The sequence below is a fragment of the Ornithorhynchus anatinus genome, chromosome 2, assembly GCF_004115215.2.
Source record: "Ornithorhynchus anatinus isolate Pmale09 chromosome 2, mOrnAna1.pri.v4, whole genome shotgun sequence".
Taxonomy (NCBI): Eukaryota; Metazoa; Chordata; class Mammalia; order Monotremata; family Ornithorhynchidae; genus Ornithorhynchus; species Ornithorhynchus anatinus.
In genome coordinates this window covers 43,411,758-43,431,469 of record NC_041729.1, presented here as the reverse complement: position 1 = coordinate 43,431,469, position 19,712 = coordinate 43,411,758, and the positions used below count along the sequence as shown (strand labels likewise).

Sequence of the window (19,712 nt, the reverse complement as noted above, 5' to 3'; positions counted from 1 at the left end):
ATCACTTTTCCTCTGTAGACACCTAGAATTGGGCATCAGTCAAGAGTACATGAGAGAAGAAGCAAGATAATGGTGACAATGGAGTCTGCCTTCATAATTGCTTGGCAAGTCTCAGTCCAGTCATGAGGTTTGCCAGAATAATAATAATAATATTATTAATAATAATGTTGGTATTTGTTAAGCACTTACTATGTGCCAAGCACATTCTAAGCACCAGGGTAAACACAAGGTAATCAGATTGTCCCACGTGGGGCTCACAATCCTAATCCCCATTTTACAGATGAGGTAACTGAGGCACAGAGAAGTTAAGTGACTTGCCCAAGATCACACAGCAGACAAGTGATAGAGTCAGGATTAGAATCCAGGTCCATGCTATTTTCACTCGGCTGTGCTGCTTCTCATTAAAAACACTGGGTTCCCACCATCCATGGATAAAAGACAATATAGAAATATGGTGTTTTTTTTAATATTGTTGTATTATTTGCCTGGTTCTAGCCGGATATATTCAATTCAGAATTTATTGTCTCCAGGTGAATGTTTCTCACTTTCTTCTTCCTTTACTTATACCTGCATGGAAGAAAAAATAATCTCTACACTCCATCTCTACAAGTTCAGTGATTCCACAGATGTTCCTCATTCTACTAGTGCATCTGCATTGCTGATTGAGTCTTAGCACATCACAGTCTCCTTATGGTAACATGTTGATTGAAAATGAATTTAATTAGCTGTATTAGGGAAATATCTCCTAAAAGCATTGATTTCTTACACTATTTTTTCCCACTGTTTTATGAAGAGGAACAAAGTTGTTTAGGATGGGATGAGGTAGTGCTTTGATTGCCTTCCCTTTGTCTCCTTGTTTATGCTGTCCCTCCACCTGGGATCCCTTCTCCCCTTCAATCTTCCAGCTCTCCCCATCTTCAGAAAGCTCCTGAAATCCCTTTTTTTCTTGGAAGCCTTGCCTGCTTAATTCCAAGCTCTCAAGATACATCTATTCACTAACTAGTCTTTGGGGAACCACCTGTTAAAACCTAGAGATAGGTTACACCTGCAAAAGACAGCAAATGGAGACCAATTCCAAAGAAGACACATGTGGTATAAAACTACAGACAGCAGGATTCAGTGGGTTCAGGCATGTAAAGTAAGAAGACTTTGGGATAGACATGAGTCTGAAATGGAGTTGTGTCAGAAGTGGAAAGAGAATTATGTTACCAGAGGGGCAAATGGTGAGTTTGCAATTTTTTTTTCTATTTTGGGTGGGTAGTGTCCAAGAGAGGTGTATAAAAATTCTTTTGTATCCCCTGAATTTCTAGAAAGAGATGTTTCTTACAAATATCTACCTTGAAGATAGAAATACCTGCAAGCGTGAAATGTATTTTATAATCATATAAATTTACATTTATTTAATGTCTCAGTTACTTTACCTATTGACTAGCAGGTGAAATTGTGATAGTGAAGGTCTGAAGGTCAAGAGCAGTAGAAGTAATAGTAAATGAATTTATTGGATGTACACCAGGTTCATTGAGAGCTATAGAAAGAGAAATATTAGAAATGTTTTCTGCCCCCAAGAAGTCTACATTCCAATGAGAGAGCAGCTATAAATACATTTATCAAGGGGATAATCAGAATAAACAGACTGTACAATCAATTATATATAGATATTTAGATAGATATCTCTCTATATAAGTACTGATGGAGAGTAGAAATAGTTATGTGATAAAAGTACCTGTTGGATTGAAGTGACTTGAGGTGTTGGGAACTAAGTGGGGAAGTCTTGTTGGGAAAGGTGGAATTTTACAAAGGAATTCTACAAGAAGGGGGGAACAGGTGTGGGAAGAAGTTCCAGATTGGTGAAGACTGTGAGCAAGAGAATGCAAGATGGAGAGGTCAGAGAAGCAGCGTGGCTCAGTGGAAAGAGCACGGGCCCTGGAATCAGGACTCATAAGTTCGAATCCCAGCTCTGCCACTTGTCGGCTGTGGGACTGTGGGCAAGTCACTTAACTTCTCTGTGCCTCAGTTCCCTCATCTGTAAAATGGGGATCTGTGAGCCCCACGTGGGACAACCTGCTTCCCCTATGTCTACCCAGCGCTTAGAACAGTGCTCGGCACATAGTAAGCGCTTAACAAATACCAACATTATTAACTAGAAGGCTGGTCTAGGAGGAATGAAGAAAAAATTTGGAGACAAGTGAGAGGAGATGACTAGTGCATAAGAGGGGAAGAGTTGGTAGAGTGTGTTTAAGCCAATTGTGAACATTTTTGCCAATTTGAGGAGATGGGTAATGGGAGATGTGTCTAGAGGCAGGGAAACAAATGAGTTGGTTGATATAAAATCCAACCAAGATATGACTAGGGCTTGTACCAAGAGGGAAGTAGTCTAGGTGGATGTGGAAAATCTTGTGTAGTAAGAACTGAGGGAAGGGAGAGGAAAGGGAATTATTTTTCAGTAGTTTGAATGTGGGAGCAGAAAGAGAGTGTGGAGTTAAGGATGACCCCAAGTTGTAGGTTCTAAGACTGAGTGGAATGGTAGTGTCATCAAAAGAATTGGTGAAATAGAGGATTTATGAGAGACTCAAAGAAGCCTTCCCTGACTTCTCTCGTGTGTATTTCTCTATGTTCAGGGTGCCTAGGCATGGGGGGAGATACAAGATAATCAGTTTGGACACAGTTCCTGTCCACATGGGCCTCACAGTCTGTCATTCCCCCTCCCATCTGTGTCACCTACTCCTAAGCATTTGGGTTTTTGTACCCCTTAAGTGCTTTGATACTCAACCTAGCCCTGCAGCACTTACATACATAAGATCATACTCTAGACTGTAAAGTCGTTGTGGGCAGGGAAAGTGTCTACCAACTCTGTTGTACTCTCCCAAGTGCTTAGTATAGTGCTTTGCCCACAGTTAGTGCTCAATAAATACCATGGATGGTCCCCCATTCTGTAACTTAACCCCTAGCTGTAACATATTAATGTCTGTCTTCCCCCTACTAGACCGTAAGATCCTTGTGGACAGGAATCATATCTACCAATTCTATTCTATTCTCCCAAGTGCTTAGTACAGTACTCTACAGGCATTAAGTGCTCAAAAAATACCTTTCATTGATTTGAACACGTTTAAGTTTGAGGTGCCTGGAAACAATCAAGTAGAGATGTCCTGGAGGCAAGAGAAAATGAGGGATGATTAGATTAGAATCCAGAGCTGTAGTGATAGACTTGGGAGTCATCAGCATAGAAGTGCTAACTGAAGCCATTTTAATGGTCGTGCTCCCCAGGAGAGTGTGTATAGAGTAGGAAGAGTAGGCAACCCAGAACAGAGCCTTGTGGGGCAACTACAACAGGAAAAGAGCTCATGAAGGAGGCTGAAAAGGTATGGCCGGAGATGTAGGGTGAGAAAAAGAGAAGGCCAACAGTTTGTAATTTGGTATTCACTTATGTATGCACACACACACACATTCCTGTGCTCGGATATATTCCGATGCAATATGTCTTCGTATTTAAAAATGACACTCTTGATGATGAGAGATTTGTTCTATGTCATTTAAAATCTGCCTTGGATTAGTACATGCTTCCCCAGTTTTTAGCTAGGAAGCACAGCCCCTCTTGAATGTCACACATCATTTGTGGCACATATATTAAACTGTTGATATGGACTTTGCCTGAGATTGTAACTTTAAATTGTTCTCCCCTCTTTGCTTGTGTGTGCTGCCTTTGAGTTCATCATGCATCAGGTTCTGGTGTATTTGGCTATCATCCTGTGGCACCATAGCTTTCCCCCTGCAAAGCTATGTTGTTATGAAGTTGCCTCAGTGATGGTTAACTGATTATGGTCCTGAACTTGATTGTTGGTCATCAGGTTCTGCCATTTGAGGTTGAGAACAGTTAGGAAGTAATGCTGGAGAAATTGGATGTGTCCTCAATCAATAGAATCTACTGAGCACTTAGAGCACTGTAGTAAGCATTTAATCGATTACCATAAAGTAGAGATGATCTCTGCCATCAATGATCTTACAATCTAGTGTCCTCAGTAGGATGCCTAGGTCAGCCATATAGAAGGATGGACATCAGTAGAGCTTTATGAGCCTTCAATTTGGTTTAAAAGTGGAGGTTCCATTGTTGCCAAATTCTGAAAGCATCTGAGAAATAATAATTATGGTATTTAAGTGCTTACTGTGTGCCAGGCACTGTACTAAGCACTAGGTGGATATAAGCAAATTGGGTTAGACATAGTCCCTGTCCCATTCGGGGTGCTCAGTCTCAATCCCCATTTCACAGATGAGGTAACTGAGGCACAAGGAACTGAAGCAACTTGCCTAAGGTTACACAACAGACAAGTGGCAGTCAGAATTAGAAGCCGTGGCCTTCTGACTCCTAGGCCCATGCTCTATCCACCGTGACATGCTGCTTCTCAGACACCCCAGAAGCCATGATAGAAGTCTTTTTTACATTTGTTTTGGGGCAGGGGGGACTACCAATACATCACTGGCTAGTTTTAAAGACTATTAAGTTCTGATTGCTGACTAAAACCTTTGATTTTTCGTGTTTCTTTGGTTCAAGCTGATACATAGCCTCAGTCTTGAAGTTATTTTGAATTTATAGCACTGTACTAACTCTGGGAGCAGCTACTAGTCCTTTGAATCTCTTCTCGTGAGCACAATCATTCACATATCAGTAGTTGCTGAAGAATGTACCAGACTTTTGATGATGCTCATAGCTGCCTTTTTAAGAAAAGTTTCTCTGTGGATTAGAAGTGTATTATGACTCCAGCTATGAGATGCTTTCTTCTTATGGGAGTATAAAATTAGTTTGAACAAGTTTGACTCCACAACCCTGCCTAATGAGGATAGGGTCAGATGGGGCAGTTTCAATGAGGATATGACTGGCTCTGCCGCTGTGGAATAAATGTTGACAGTATATTTTTTGCTTCACTATACATTTTATATCTAATCAGACTACAAGATCCAGAAACTAGGGCTGCCAGGGTTTGACCTAGCATCTTCATGAATCACCCCCAGTCCCATGGTCCACTGAATATCAATAAAGGCAGGTTTATTAAACTTAGAAAAGGGCAAAGTATGCTTGTATTAAAGTGTATAATCAACCTTTTTTCCACTGCTTGATTTTTTCCTCCAATGCATTAACTTATTACCAAGTCTCTCTCTTTCTCCCTCTCCAAGAATATTAATGGAATAGAAAAATAAAAGCAAAAAAATTATTTCAGTGAGAAAGTGGCTCATGAAAATGGTACACATTAGTAGCATCCTATTGGCTTTCCTCAGATTAAAGAAATATCAAGTTTATTTCATAGTTATAGTTCTTAACTTGTTAGTAACTGCTTGTGTTCCCTAGGGAAGCAAAACAGGTAGAATTTTAGTCATATAAAATAGAAAATCTTTGGGGAATTCTATCATTTCCTTGAGAGCAAAAGCAAAATTAAAGGAATAGAAATGTGTTGTGTTGCATGAGCAAAGACTCTTGGTCTCCCTTCACTTTCAGACTTGTCTCTTACTAGTTTCACAGTCCAAACATCAAATTGCTTTTCTATGGATTTACCTTGGGCTTTAAAAAAACAAAACAAAACAAAAAAAAACCCTCCATGTTAAATTTGTATGAGGTTTGTTTTAGGGGTAAAAATAAATGGCAGCTCCTTTACCTCCCTTGTTAGTATAAAATGCCCTTGTTTTTGAACATATCAGAACAAAAAGAGCATTGTATTATTCAGCAGCCATGGGAAATGTTTCTTTATTTGGATGCAATTAAACTTAAATGGTTTGTTCTGCTTTTCATCAAAAAGCTTCTATGAAATATGTATGAAGCTAGCAAACTTTGCATACTTTGAGCCATTCGCTTTGAATAATTACTGCAGAATTTCAAGCTAAACCAAGGTCCATCCCTAGCTCTGGTAAAGCAGATAACTAACAACTTCTCCGGCCAACGAACTTAATCACTTTCATTAAGCTGTTTGTAATGAAAAAAGACTGCTTCTTAATGTTTGTTGGGCCACTTCAGCCCATTTATTTACTGTTCTTCTGTGTTTGTTAGTCCAAAGTGTTCCAAACTCACCTCTGGCAAGGCAGGGTATGTTTGATTATTATTCCATGACCATGTCCATCTGTTCAAGCCCTGGCTAAGGCAAGCAGCATTGTCAGCATCTTCTTCAACTTTAAAGCCTATACTTCCATCAGCCCGCATCAGTGAATGTGGGGAGAACACTGGTTACCAGGACAACGTGTTTCTTGGTACCACATTCAGTAAATCTGTTTCATATTGGCTTATTCTGTCAGTGAAACAGAACTGCAAATGTGACAGCTGAAATAAACAGAAATATATGAACAGGTTTTGAATTCACAATTAATTAAAATCTTTCACCAGGATGATGTCATCGAAACTTCTTAGAGGCTGAGAGTTTTTCTCTGATGGCATAAAGACAGACAAACCACTTTCACTTTTATCCATCATGAACATGGTAGGGTGGGGTTAGAGCTCAAAATGAAGAGGAAAATTTTACAAACTTGAGAGAAGAAAATGAACTGGTTACTATTGTGGAAACAACGGTTTTGCATGGTTACTAAATGTTCGTTAAGATGAGGGAAAAATGGTCAGACAAAATGACAGAGGAGTGGCTTAAGGTAAAGCTTTTCTTCCAAGGAGCTCAAATCTCTGAACATGAGGTAGCTTAATTGTCTGGTGCAAGTAGTGCTTTTGAAATACTACGGTGGTCTATGGGGAAAAGCATTGGTTTGGAAGTCTGAAAACCCAGGCCAGAATCATGGCTCTATCCCTGACTCACTGTGTGACATTCAGGAAGTCACTGGGCCCTCTGTTTCCTCATTCATAGAATACGGATAATAATAATTACTTTTTCCCTTGGGAATGCCGGAAGGACAATTGAGACCAGTAAAAGTGCACTCAGTTCTCCCATAACTTACTGTGTTTTCTATGCTTCTTGGATAGAATGCCTTAGGGTTTGCAGCTTGGCCTAGGGAATAGAGCATGGCCCTGGTAGCAAAAGGACCTGTGTTCTAATTGACTCCCTAACTTGTCTGCCGTGTGACTTTGGACAAGTCACTTTACTTAGCGTGGCTCAATGGAAAGAGTCCAGGCTTGGGAGTTAGCGGTCATGGGTTCGAATCCCAGCTCTGCCACTTGTCAGCTGTGTGACTGTGGGCAAGTCACTTCACTTCTCTGTGCCTCAGTTACCTCACCTGTAAAATGGGGGTGAAGATTGTGAGGCCCTGGTAGGAAAAGAAATGTGTCCAACCTGATTATATTGTACCTATCCCAGGATTTAGTATGATGCCTGGCACATATAAGGGCTTAACAAATACCATTTAACAAAAAATTGGGGGGGGGGGTCGCTAAGGAATATTCTTCAGACAACACAAAAGTTTGAATAGAATGTCCTAACAGTGTCAAAAGAATGAGGGCATGATAATAGTCAAGGTGTGAGGGTCATAACAAGCCCTTAATTCAAGCTTCATCAAGATATTTAACCCCTCGTGCTACAGGAGAATTGACTGTACTTTGGTTAATAAAGGCAGCACCTACAGTAAAAGGGTAATAACTTTATCACCAATATTTTGAATGTTCACAGTGTAGATTGCAATATGCTAGGAGTCCATGATGGTTTGCTAGTAGGTTTCAAAGGTGCCCTGTGACCGCAGGCAACACCCACTTTCTCTGCCTCTCAGTGTAATTCTCCAGGCACAGGAACTGGGTGAAACAGTGAGGGTGTCTTGGTGCAAACCGATAACCCTACTGGAAAATAAAAGTGCATTTAAGTAGAATATACCTTTCCCCTCTTAATCAATGGGGTCAAAGTAGTGCTCAACCTGAAAGATTAGAGGCTGGAAAAGGCACCTGACTGTAATACCGTGGACTAAGTAAGCATTTGCATGGACACGATCACACCATCACCAGGATCGTCATTAAGCTTAAAGCAGAGCAGTGTTTGCTACTGAGAGGCTCACAGAGGCTTTTCCAGTTCAGCGACCATAGGCTGCCCTTGCTCTCTCTGTCAGCCACTTCACAATGCCTACTGTTGACTACTTTGGCACTGAGAGAGAGGGTGAGGGTGGCTTAGGACAACACATCACAATGTAAGCTCTTGAATGCAGTGCTCATGTCTACCCACTGCATTGTACTCTCACATGTTTACAATGCTGTGCTCAAATACTTTTTTTTCAGATGCATGACTGATTGTATCTTAGACTACTTAGGCAACAAATACCCATTCATTAGTATTTGAGTGCTTAAAGTGTACAGAGCACTGATTTTAGTCATTTGAAAGAATGTAAGTAAAAGATATAGTCCCGGCCCTATAGGAGCAAAGTCTGATATTCTAAGTACATTGGGGGTTACAGATAGAGGAAAATGCCTAGCTCAGTTTTCTGAAATACCATGCCTTCTATACACACACACACACACAAGACTTGGTGGGTAACAACTTGTTATTTCTGAAAAATCACATACCTTACTGTGTTAACTTCGAAACAGCTGATTTCTGAAATAGCAGCATTTTCTTTCAGAGATGACAATAAGTCTGGAGACTAAAAACATGGGAGTTAGAACTCCAAGAGAGCAGCAGTGAAATAGTAATTAAAAATAACTATGGAATCTAAGCATTAACTATGTGCCAGGTACTTTACTAAGTGCTGGGGTGGATACAAGCATCTCAGGTTGGACAGAGTCCCTGTCCCATGGGAGCTCACTCTCTCAATCCCCATTTTACATATGAGGTAACTGAGGCCCAGAGAAGTCAAGTGACTTGCCCATGGTCACACAGCAGACAAGTGGCAGAGCTGGGATTTGAACCCATGACCTTCTGACTCCTAGGCTTGTGTTCTGTGACTTTGTATCATCCTACGTATTGCATTTCAGTTCAGGTTGAATTGTTAGAAACCAGAGGCTGAGTTAATCATTGGTATTTACTGAGCACTTTGGGGGCAGGGAACATGTCTACTAACTCTCTCATATTTTTACTTTGTAATAATGATGGTATTTAAGCGCTTACTATGTGCCAAGAACTACCCTCCCAAGTGCTAAATACAGTGCTCTGGACAAAGTAAGCACTCAGTACATATGACTGATGGTTCTAAGTACTTGGGAGGGTACAATTCAATTGAATTTGTAGAGATGATCCCTGTCCTCAGAGAACTTACTAACTGGGGAGAAAAACATAGTTTACAGATAGGGAAAACAGTAGAGTGTAAGTAAGTACAAGTGGGGGGACGCAGCGTGACTCAGTGGAAAGAGCCTGGGCTTCGGAGTCAGAGGTCATGGGTTTGACTCCCGGCTCTGCCACTTGCCAGCTGTGTGACTGTGGGAAAGTCACTTAACTTCTCTGTGCCTCAGTTCCCTCATCTGTAAAATGGGGATTAACTGTGAGCCTCACGTGGGACAACCTGATTACCCTGTATCTCCCCCAGCACTTAGAACAGTGCTCTGCACATAGTAAGCGCTTAACAAATACCAACATTATTATTATTATCAAAGTGCTTAAGGGGTCCTTGATAGCTACTGTGCAGGAAGAAAGTATTCAGGTTAGGAAAAATATATGGGGTATAGGAATCAGAGTATATAGCTATCAATCTTTCAGGGTCTATTTCACTTCCACTCAATCAGCTGATTGTAAAAGGCTCTCTCCTTGGGAGAGCATTATCGTATGAAATCAAACCTGTATCTGAGGCATCCTACCAGAAGCAAGACTAAGACTTAATTTACAGCTTCTCCACTGGGCTGGCTTCAAACAAGTGCAGACTACCTGCTAATTGTTCTTCTCCAGTTCACCATAATCTCAACAACACCTGGTTCATAAATGATTGTTACCCTTTAAGATCCAATCTCTTGACTTTCCCAGTGAATGGCCTTTTCTTTAAAGGTAAGATCACTTTCCTTAGGTCTGTCTTCTGCCTTGATATATAGGAGCAAATCAAGGAATTTCATATTCCCATGACACTAATTACCTCTTATGCCATACACCGTCTCCATAGAGACAACTATTCCCATTGCCTACAGTAATGCAAATATCAGGAGTCCTTTTTGGATCCTTGCCTCTTAACAATCATATGCCAGTCTGTCCTCCTTAGCATCATCTTGCCCCTTGGAAATGAATAACTTCTCATAACAAAAGTTATGAACTCTCCCTACACCGTCATTGCTGGGTGCACTGTGTTGACTGCCAGTTCTGTATGTGTTGATGCCCCCAAATTAAGTAACTTGTGCTGACCACTCTGACATGAGACAGCTTGTTAATGGCAATCAGTCTCTTGATCTAATTGTTGCTGTGGGTTGGGGGTGGGGGTGGAGGGAGTTGTCCATTTCCAAGGGAAAATCACCTTGCCTTATGTATACATATATTTTTTAATAAGGAAAATATTTCTTTAGTCCTCCTTAATCCTCTGTGACCTTCAGTTCTGGTCTGAGTAAACAGAAATTTGGTGTCCTGGGTGGGTCTGGTTTATTGGACTGAGAAGCAGAGGCAAACAAAATGGTTTTGGGATGATGGAGCAGATTGAAATGTGAGGGGCTTGTGGAAACTATTGAGAAGTCTATAATAATGGGGAAGATGGAGGAAAACATGGTTTAGTGGAAGTCAGGAGACTGAAGTTCTAATTCCAGTTCTGTCACTTACCTTCTGCATGACCTTGAGTAAATCAGTTAAGTTGTTTAGGCCTCAGTTTCCTCATCTGTAAAATGGGGATATTATATGTGTTCACTCCATCCTTAGACTGCAAATCCTGTGAAGGACAGGGACTGATTGTTTTATATCTATCCTAATGCTTAGCCCAGTACTTAGCACCTAGTGCTATCATTACTATCATTAATAACAAGAATATTATCAAAGGTATGGCTAATAGAAGAAACCCTTACCAGTCTTTCCTGGTGGGTTCCTTTTTATTCAAAGGCAGGGCTGCCTTCAGACAGTGAGGGAGGCAGTAGCTTGGGGTACAAGCCAGAGTGGGTACCCACGGTCAAAAACCGGAACACATCCAGCCTCCCTCCACCTGAGATAGAAGTGATGCCTGTATTACCAGGGCCATGGGAGGGAAACATGAAGCTGTGTATTAAGGAGATGAGTCAGGTGTTCACCTGAAAAAATGTCTTAGTTTTGGGTGTTTTGGTAGTCCCAAGCAAACTTGCAAATGGCAGTCGTTCACATATTGCCTGGTGTGACATACACAACATCATGCAAGATGGGGTGACTGCTCAAGGGAGGAGGAGGCACCTTTCCCACGCTGAGGTGGACAGATGTATATCAATTGTATTTACTTGGTACTTATTGTGTACAGAGAACTTGGGAGAATACAATATAACTGCTAACAGGCAGGCATATTCCCTGCCCACAACGAGATTGTAGTCTAGAAGGGGAGAAAGACATTAAATAAAATTGCAGATGGGTACATAAGTGCTTTGGGGTGGGAGGGGGATGAATAAAGGAAGCAAGTCAAGGTGATGCAGAAGGGAGTGGCGCTTAATCTGAGAAGGCCTCTTGGAGGAGATGCAACTTCAGTGAAGGTGGGGAGTGTAATTGTCGGATATGAAGGGGGGCATTGCAGTCCAGAGACAGGATGTGGGTGAGAGGTTGTCACCGGGATAGATGAGGTCGAGATACAGTGAGTAGGTTTAGCATTAGAGGAGTGAAGTGTGCGTGCTGGACTGTAGTAGTTGAAAAGCGAGGGCAAGTCTGAAGGCGACCCTGCCTAAAGGACAATACAATATAGCCTGTCTACTTTAACCTGGCCCATCGCGGTGTTCTATGTCAAGGCATCAACAGACACCTTTATTGTTTTCTATGTGGGAACCTGTGGAGAGTTTTGCTGCCCATTTTGTAGAGCCATCTTGTTGCCCCTTTCTACACCTGCCTGAGCCCATGCTATGTGGGGCTCAGAATATATATTACCAAGGTTACAGCAGCACAGAATTCACCTCCCAACATTTCTATATGTGGTGCAATACAGGGCTGCTCCACAGCACTAAAACACACGATGCTTAGAAAGATCGAGTTTATGATTTTTTGACCAATCCAGCCCTTTGCAGTCACTGAGCTGAAAACTCCATCTTCACAGATTCACTGAAGCAAACCAAAGTAGCAGGAATGCCAAAGCATTCAAACACCATTCAGTCCTTAGATTATTCTCAAATGCCTGGATGAATTTCAGCTGCCCAAATGCAGTGTTACATGAAAGGCAAATTATAAATAGACCTATATTTCAGAGGCCTAGCCAGAGGAAATAGAGGAAGAGACAGGAATGGAAAAAAATCCACCAACAGAATACATGTTCTGGTGATAACCTTTGCTAGAAATGAGCCTGGCTATCTTTTTCAGGCCTGTCATGTTAAGATAATTAAACAGCTGGTTTATGAACCATTAAACCAGTGTGTGTTGGTTGATGATACCGTAGGTTTCGCCTGAAATTGATATCCAGGTCCATCTTTCATATTAATCTAATAATGAGTCATCAATTAATTATCCCAGCTTTGAAAAGAGAGTGTGGAAAATGTCATGGCCTTGATAATGTCTCCAGTAATACTTTATTTTCTCTTTAATTACACCCTGGAAGGTAATTCAGCCAATATACATGGCAGATAGTAGAGTGCTGCAGACAATTATGGACCGGATCATTAATCAATTAGAGCCTTTTTCCTAGTCCAAGCAAAATACCATTTTGGAGCACTGGAGAGGAAAGAAAATAGGCTTCTCTGACTCTTGCACAAGGCTTCATTTTAACAGCAAGTATGTCGTGATGAGGTATCCACAAAATCTGGTGCATTCATAACTGCTGTCAGAAGCCCAGCCTCCCGGCCTTTCAAGTATCAACCTGCTATTTTTAACAACAGCACCACATGAAGGGAATGAGCTGGAGCAGCCGAATGCTGTGCCTTTGCAGGCGCCACCCTGGAATCCAACTCCTTTCTGGGGGTGATGAGAAGGTCACAGTCGAGGGGGGTGGGGAGAGGTGGCTCTGATCTTGAGGTGTCCCCAGTTGCAAAGTCACAGGGCAGGTGTTTCATTGCCGGAGGGAAAGTCAATCCACCTTTGTCATTGATATAGCGGTAAATATATCGGTGCTTCTGAAATCTTGCCCGTCGGCAATAATGATTATAGCGGTATTTGTTATGTCGTGTTAGATACATTAAGATCAGACACACTCCCTGTCCTACGTGGGACTAGGTTTAAGCAGTAGGGAGAATCAGGGTGGCCTAGTAGAAAGAATCAGGGCACCTAGGGTCCAATCCCAGCTCTGTCTCTGGCTTGTTATGTGACCTTGGGCAACTCAACTTCTCGGTGTCTCTTTCCCCTCATCTGTAAAATGGGGATTAAATACCTGTTGTCCCTCTCTGTCTGCAAGTCTCATGTGGGAGAGTGACTGTCTGATCTGATTACCCTGTATCCACCTCAGTGCTTAGTGCTTAACAAATAGTACAATTATTATTTATTCCCCATTTTAGGAGATGAGGAAATTGACTTGCCCAAGGTCACCCAGCATGCAAATAGTGAAGCTGAGACTAGAATCTAAATCACATGACTCCAGCCCTCTGCTCTATCTTCCCACTGTTTCTCAGTGTAGACACTACCAGGCTATTTAACACATACTGGAAATCCAGGAGGATAATTATCCAGGCTAACGACAGCTCTGGCTCCCTTCCCTTTGGAAAGAAGCTGGTTGTCTCTAGCAATCTGTCACCCGCCGTCAGCACAAGTGAGGGGTGGTGGGGATTGGGGATGGGGGGAGGTTTGAAACTTAGTTCTCTGAATTCATGTAGCTAGAAGAACACCCCTGACCAGCTGGATATTTTTGACACACATTTTGTTGCCCTTTTTCACTTGAAAGCGTCAGCAGCTGCCACCAGGCCCTTGAGGGTATTATACCTCCACATTAACAAACCAGGGCAAACTTGGAGTAAAGGGGAATACTGATAAGATTTCATATTCCACTTCAAGAGATGGATAAGAACAAAACAAAGGAAAATAATTTTTATCAAACAAGTCATTTGCATCCCTGAAGTATTTCTTTTAGTTCTTTATGAAGAAATGCATTTTGCATAGGATTTTTAAGTTTGGGTTTGTTTTTTGTTTAATTGCCTAAATCGTTTCCCACTAGTACTATACCCAGTTCCATGCCAAGAGTGAATATAGGCAGAAATGTCCCCCAGAAAAGTGCAGAACGCACTGGGAGAGAGGCATAGTGAACTGGAGGATAAATATTGCAAAGTAAGTGCCTGCCTGAGACAGGATTCTTAGGGCAAGGTTAGCAGGGAGGAAGATGTGAAGAGACAACAATGTGGGCAGAGAAAGTATTTTTGGCCTGCTGGGCATGACATAATCCAGTGTTCAGACATCCTGACAATGCATTCCGTAATAGGATTCAAAATTAAGGATATGTGGCATTTCTGTCTGAATCACTCAGATAATTGTCAACACCCTAAATAACCCAGAGTCAAAAATATTAACTGAGCTCTGACTTTGTGCTACATTCCCTCCTCTTTGCATCAGCTTTGCAGGTTTGATCAAACAGCGTGCATTGAACATAGCATGTTTCTTCTGGGTTGCCATTTCTCAGCCTACTCTCTCACAGCTTCTCAACTTGATTCCAGTGGAAAATAGAGCCATTAAATTAAACTCAATTGTAATGCCAACTATATTAAAAAGATTTTTGCTTACTCACACAATTTCCAGGAGACTGATCAAGGATTATAGATTCACTTTTTAGAGTGACTGGGGAAGAAAAAAAACAGATTTTGAAAGGTCAGTCACTATTATTGACTGCCTCATAACACGACTAAAAGGCTTTTCATAGCAAAAGCATTTGATCACTGAGAATATTGATTCATGTATCCAGAGAATGTCACTCTGTATGGCAAGAAGAGTCCTACATATTGCAGAGATAAGTTAAGCAACAACTCAGGTATTATTAACCACTGCCTACAAAACCTTGGTATTTCTAGTTGTTACATATTTATTTCACTAGAATTTTTCCAGCAAGATAGATATGTAGACATGATATCTATCTTGCTGGACAAATTCTAGTAGAAACAATGTGTATATATTTAAATATACAACCTTGCATAAGTAAACAGTACTTTGTTTTATACTTATTGTTCTAAAGTATTCACATCAATTAGTTCATTTTGTCCTTGCAACATCACTGTGAACAGAGGTAAGGTGGTATTACACCAATTTACAGGTGATAACACTGAAGCACATAGGCCAGGAGATCAGATGGAACTTGAACTCAGGTCTATTGAATTATACCCCCATGTTCTTGTCACTATACCATGTTGCCTCTCACATTCAGGGAACTGCAGAGCTATTTTCTATGGCATTTAAGTGTTTAATATGTCAGGCACTGTACTAAGCACTAGGGTAGATACAAACTAATCAGATTGGACACAGTCCATGTCTTACATGAGACTTGCAGTATTAATGCCCATTTTACAGATGAGGTAAAACTGAGGCACATAGAAGTTAAGTGACTTGCCCAGGGTCACAGAGCAGACAAATAACAGAGGAGGGATTAGAACCCAGGTCCTTCTGACTTCTAGATCTGTGCTCTATATTCTAGGCCATAGACACAGAATGACTGCTAGAAAGAACATTGAAAAAACATCTGATCCAGACCTCTGCCTCAGGTTTGTGAAGTCCAAAAAGATGGTTTTCTCAAATAGCTCCAGAGATGAACATTCCTCAGCTTCTCTTGATAGTCTAGTGTTCAACTGTCTTAAGCACTAATAAACCACCATCACACATCCAATATATGCCCACTCACTTCCACCATGTTAATCCTCATTGTGAAACAAAAAAGTCAGGATATGCCCAGTTTAGACTTAGATCAACATAGTTGTCAGAATAAGAAATATTTTGAGATCTTGCCACTTATTTTTCTGCCGTAAGGATCTGTTATGTTTTGTATAATAAAATATAAAATATCTTTTGGGGTGTTTTTCACTTGTCAGGGTCAGAGAAAGAAAATATCAACCTCTAAATAAGGTATACTAACAGCATTTACTTGGCAGAGCTGGAACAGTATGGTCAAAGTTTGGAAAATGTGTGGAGCAAATCTTATTTATTTTTAGTTTTAATAGCCAATTAAGATTTAAGGCGGGTAGGTCAGGAACAGAGTAGGCCAAAAAGTCTTATCTGTTTTAAGCAAAAAGGGAATGTCAATATGATATAAAATTCTGGGTTCTTGTCAACAATAGTAAATGGATAACTAGGCATTCTCCTCTAGTATTCTAGATTTTTGTTGTTGTTCAAAATGACTTGTGCCTTGTGGATTTGGTAGTATCCTCAATCTGAGTTAATTTCAGGCTACACTAGGAAGTGAATTCAAATTCATTTGCAGAGGAAGTGTGTTGTCATTGCCTACTGCGAGAAGACCAACTGGCTTCTTGAATCCATTTCAGGGGGAAAGAGTGTGAGGTCTACATTTTGCTTAATAATAATAATGATGTTGGTATTTAAGCACTTACCATGTGCCTAGCACTGTTCTAAGCACTGGGTAGATACAGGGTAATCAGGTTGTCCCACGAGAGGCTCACAGTCTTAATCCCCATTTTACAGCTGAGGGAACTGAGGTACCGAGAAGTTGTGACTTGTACAAAGTCACACGACTGACAGGTGGCAGACCTGGGATTAGAACCCATGACCCCTGACTCCTAAGCCCGTGCTCTTTCCCCTGAGCCATGCTGCTTCTCTAAGCAGGAGGAGAGTACCCACCTGTTGACCTTTCATTCTATCATTATTTAGGAAGAGGAGTTTTTTAGCAATAATCCCTCACCTGGTATTTCTCAAAGGATATCTTGTATGTTGTTGTTGGATATTATGCAATTTAGGAACAGTTACATGAAGTCCTCCATTAACCTTGAGGTTGCTAGGTTATTCCCTGTTTTTAGATAAACCTGGAGAGGAATGCTTTTGTTTCAAATATAAATATTTCAATATGTTCTGCTTTGGTAGTTTGAACATTAAATTAATATTTTACACTGTGCCAGCTCTTTGAAAAAAATAGATGTGGGTTGGCATTTGACTTCCAAAATAAGAGAAGTGAAATATCCCAAAGGAGACTGTAAAATTCCTTTGGATCAAAGCAAATTTACTTCACGACCCACAAGAAGCAGCATGGTCTAGTGGAAAGAGAATGAGCCTGGGGGCTAGGGGACCTGAGTTCTAACCCAGCTCCACGATTTACCTGTTGTATGCCCTCGGGGAAAGTCATTCAACTTTTCTGTCCCTCTTATCTCATCTGTAAAATGGTGTTTTAAGACTGTGAGCCCCATGAGGGACACTATCTCCAATCTAATTTTCTTTTATCCACCCCAACCCTTAGTTCAGTGCCTGGCATAAAGTTGGTGCTTTAATGCCTTTTTTTTTTTTTTTTAAAAAAAAAAAAAGCATGCCTGTCTCATCAGACATGGGATAAATGCTGCAGCTTGAGTTTCCTCCACATGGGGTTTTGCAAGAACACAACCCCCATATAAATCTATCAGCAGTACTTATTCAGCAGACAAGTAGTGGAGTCAGGATTAGAGCCTGGTTGCAGAGCATTTTATCAAGGATTTAGGAGAGTACAAAACAATAGAGTTGGTAGAAATAATCTTTGCCCTCAAGCAGTTTACAACCTAGTTGGGGAGAAAATTGTTAAAAAATCAATTACAGATAGGAGAAATACAGAATAAGGATAGGTTTGGAAATGCTCTGGGCCTGGAGGAGGGCTAGGAATCGAAGTGATTAGCTGGTACAGACCCAAGTGTATGTGACATGAGAGAGAAATAAGGTGTGGAGAAGAGAGGCTAGAGATTGGGTACCTATGAAGTAGCCTGGGCCAAGGTAGTGACTTTTTTTCTCTATTGTCAAGGAGCCCATGGAGCCTGAAGATGGTAATTCAGCTGAATCAGCCAACCTGAATACAGAGATGATTGCCTTGATTTAACTGTAGAGAGGGATGTTTAGAAAATATGTGACTGGGATGTGCATTTAGAACCAGGGATGAATAGCTTCAGGCTGGGCTTCCACCTGAATAGGGTGAGAGAAGCCCTACAGAATGAAAATATTCTTCGTAAACCTGTCATCAGGCCAAAGGATGTTCTCAAAATAAATCCTTGTATTATACCACACCTGTTGGATAATAGGAATCTCAGGTGTTTCCACTGCATTGAAGTTAGATTTGAGAAATTATCTATTGTCTCCATATTTTTTCCTCAGTGAATTTCCAAGGTAGCAGGAAAATCAAAAGGTCTAGATGGCAGACCATCACTCTTTGCCACCTTCCAAGCTGTATTAAAATCACATCTCCAAGAGGACTTCCCCAGTTAAGCACTCATTTCAATCAATCAGTAAGGGTTCAAATGTGATTGGTATCCATAGTTTATTTTAATGTCTGTCTCTCCCTTGAGACTGTAAGCTTTCTGTGAGAAGAGAACATGTCTGCCAACTCTGCTCTCCAAAGCATTCAGTAAATACTCTGCATACAATAAGCACTCAAGTTTGATTGGATGGTAAGATCAAAATTAACACGTGGCACATAAATCCCAGGGCTGATGAGACAGCACAAAATTCACCAGATAACTGTGTTTTTACCTGCTGGTGCAACCACTGGAGGTACTTAAGGGAAGTCCAAACCACCATGAGTGGAAAAATGTATTTTTCCCCCTGAATGAAGAAAAAAATTGGACCCTAAGGAGTAGTCTGTCTCTTCTCAGGATTTGGCTGGTATTAGTCAGACAGCTGAATATGGAGGCTTTAACTAAAATGTCATCAGACAATGGTTTGAGTGTAACAAGGAAGCAAATTGGCTTTTCCTATACAATGCACTCTCTGTTTCTGTCTCTTCCATTTCTAGTCACCCAAGTGGAAAGAAGAAGAAATGTACATGCTGGTTAATCACAAGAACCAGAGTCAAATGTCTGAAGAAGGCAGCTGAAGATGGGGAGGAAGACACTTCTGTGGGTTATACTGATAGTGGAAACTGTGTCCTTGGTACTTTGCTGATAAACACATCTGTCTCACTTTGTCTCTGGCTCTCAGGGGAGTAACATTGACTCATGACTTCAGGATAAACTAGGAGTAAGGGAGAACATTACAACACAGGCCCGTAAAGAGTGTATCTAACAAAAGTTTGGGTAATTTCTGGAGTGACTTTTCAAAATGCGTGGGCTTGCTTGCTTAAAGGAAGGGTCATTTTGCTTTAGTACTTGGAAACAGAAATTGAAAAATAAATTCAATTATTACATCGAGCTGAAATTTTCAAAGACTAAGTGCCTAAATTAAACACTTCTGAAAACTGCATTAACTCTTACAAGCCCCTGAGATAGGTGGTAGTCAACACTTATAGTTCTCTCTCTCTTTTAGGATGGAAGACTAGATAAATTTCTTAAGGTTAGGAATAATGTCTACCAGCCAGTATTGTGTGCTCCCAAATAGTGCCCCGAATCAGTGTTCTGCACAGAGAAAATGCTTAAATACCATTGATTTAAAGGTGATGCTACTGACTGAGGCTTTAATTTGTGTGGGTGTTGTTGATGAGACCAATTTGCTTCCAGAAATCTCTTCCTCAGTGTGTGCATGTGAAGATTCAGCCTTGGGTCACTGTAGCATCTTTCTTGTTAAGATCTTCTCAAAGTCAGGGTCCAGGACCATCACAATTTCTGATGCCAGGTTAATCTCTCCTGCTGCTCTCTCCCAACTATACTACTATAGGCTTTCATTTGAGATTTTTTTTCA

General features: G+C 40.9%; 1 long non-coding RNA gene across 1 annotated transcript; it reads left to right on the top strand.

The window, feature by feature from the left end:
* Positions 1-1,089: 1,089 nt before the first annotated feature.
* Positions 1,090-19,232, top strand: LOC114817893. The gene is made up of 2 exons (XR_003765741.2): positions 1,090-1,223; positions 18,832-19,232. It is a non-coding gene; the product is annotated as an uncharacterized LOC114817893 (long non-coding RNA).
* Positions 19,233-19,712: the final 480 nt, after the last annotated feature.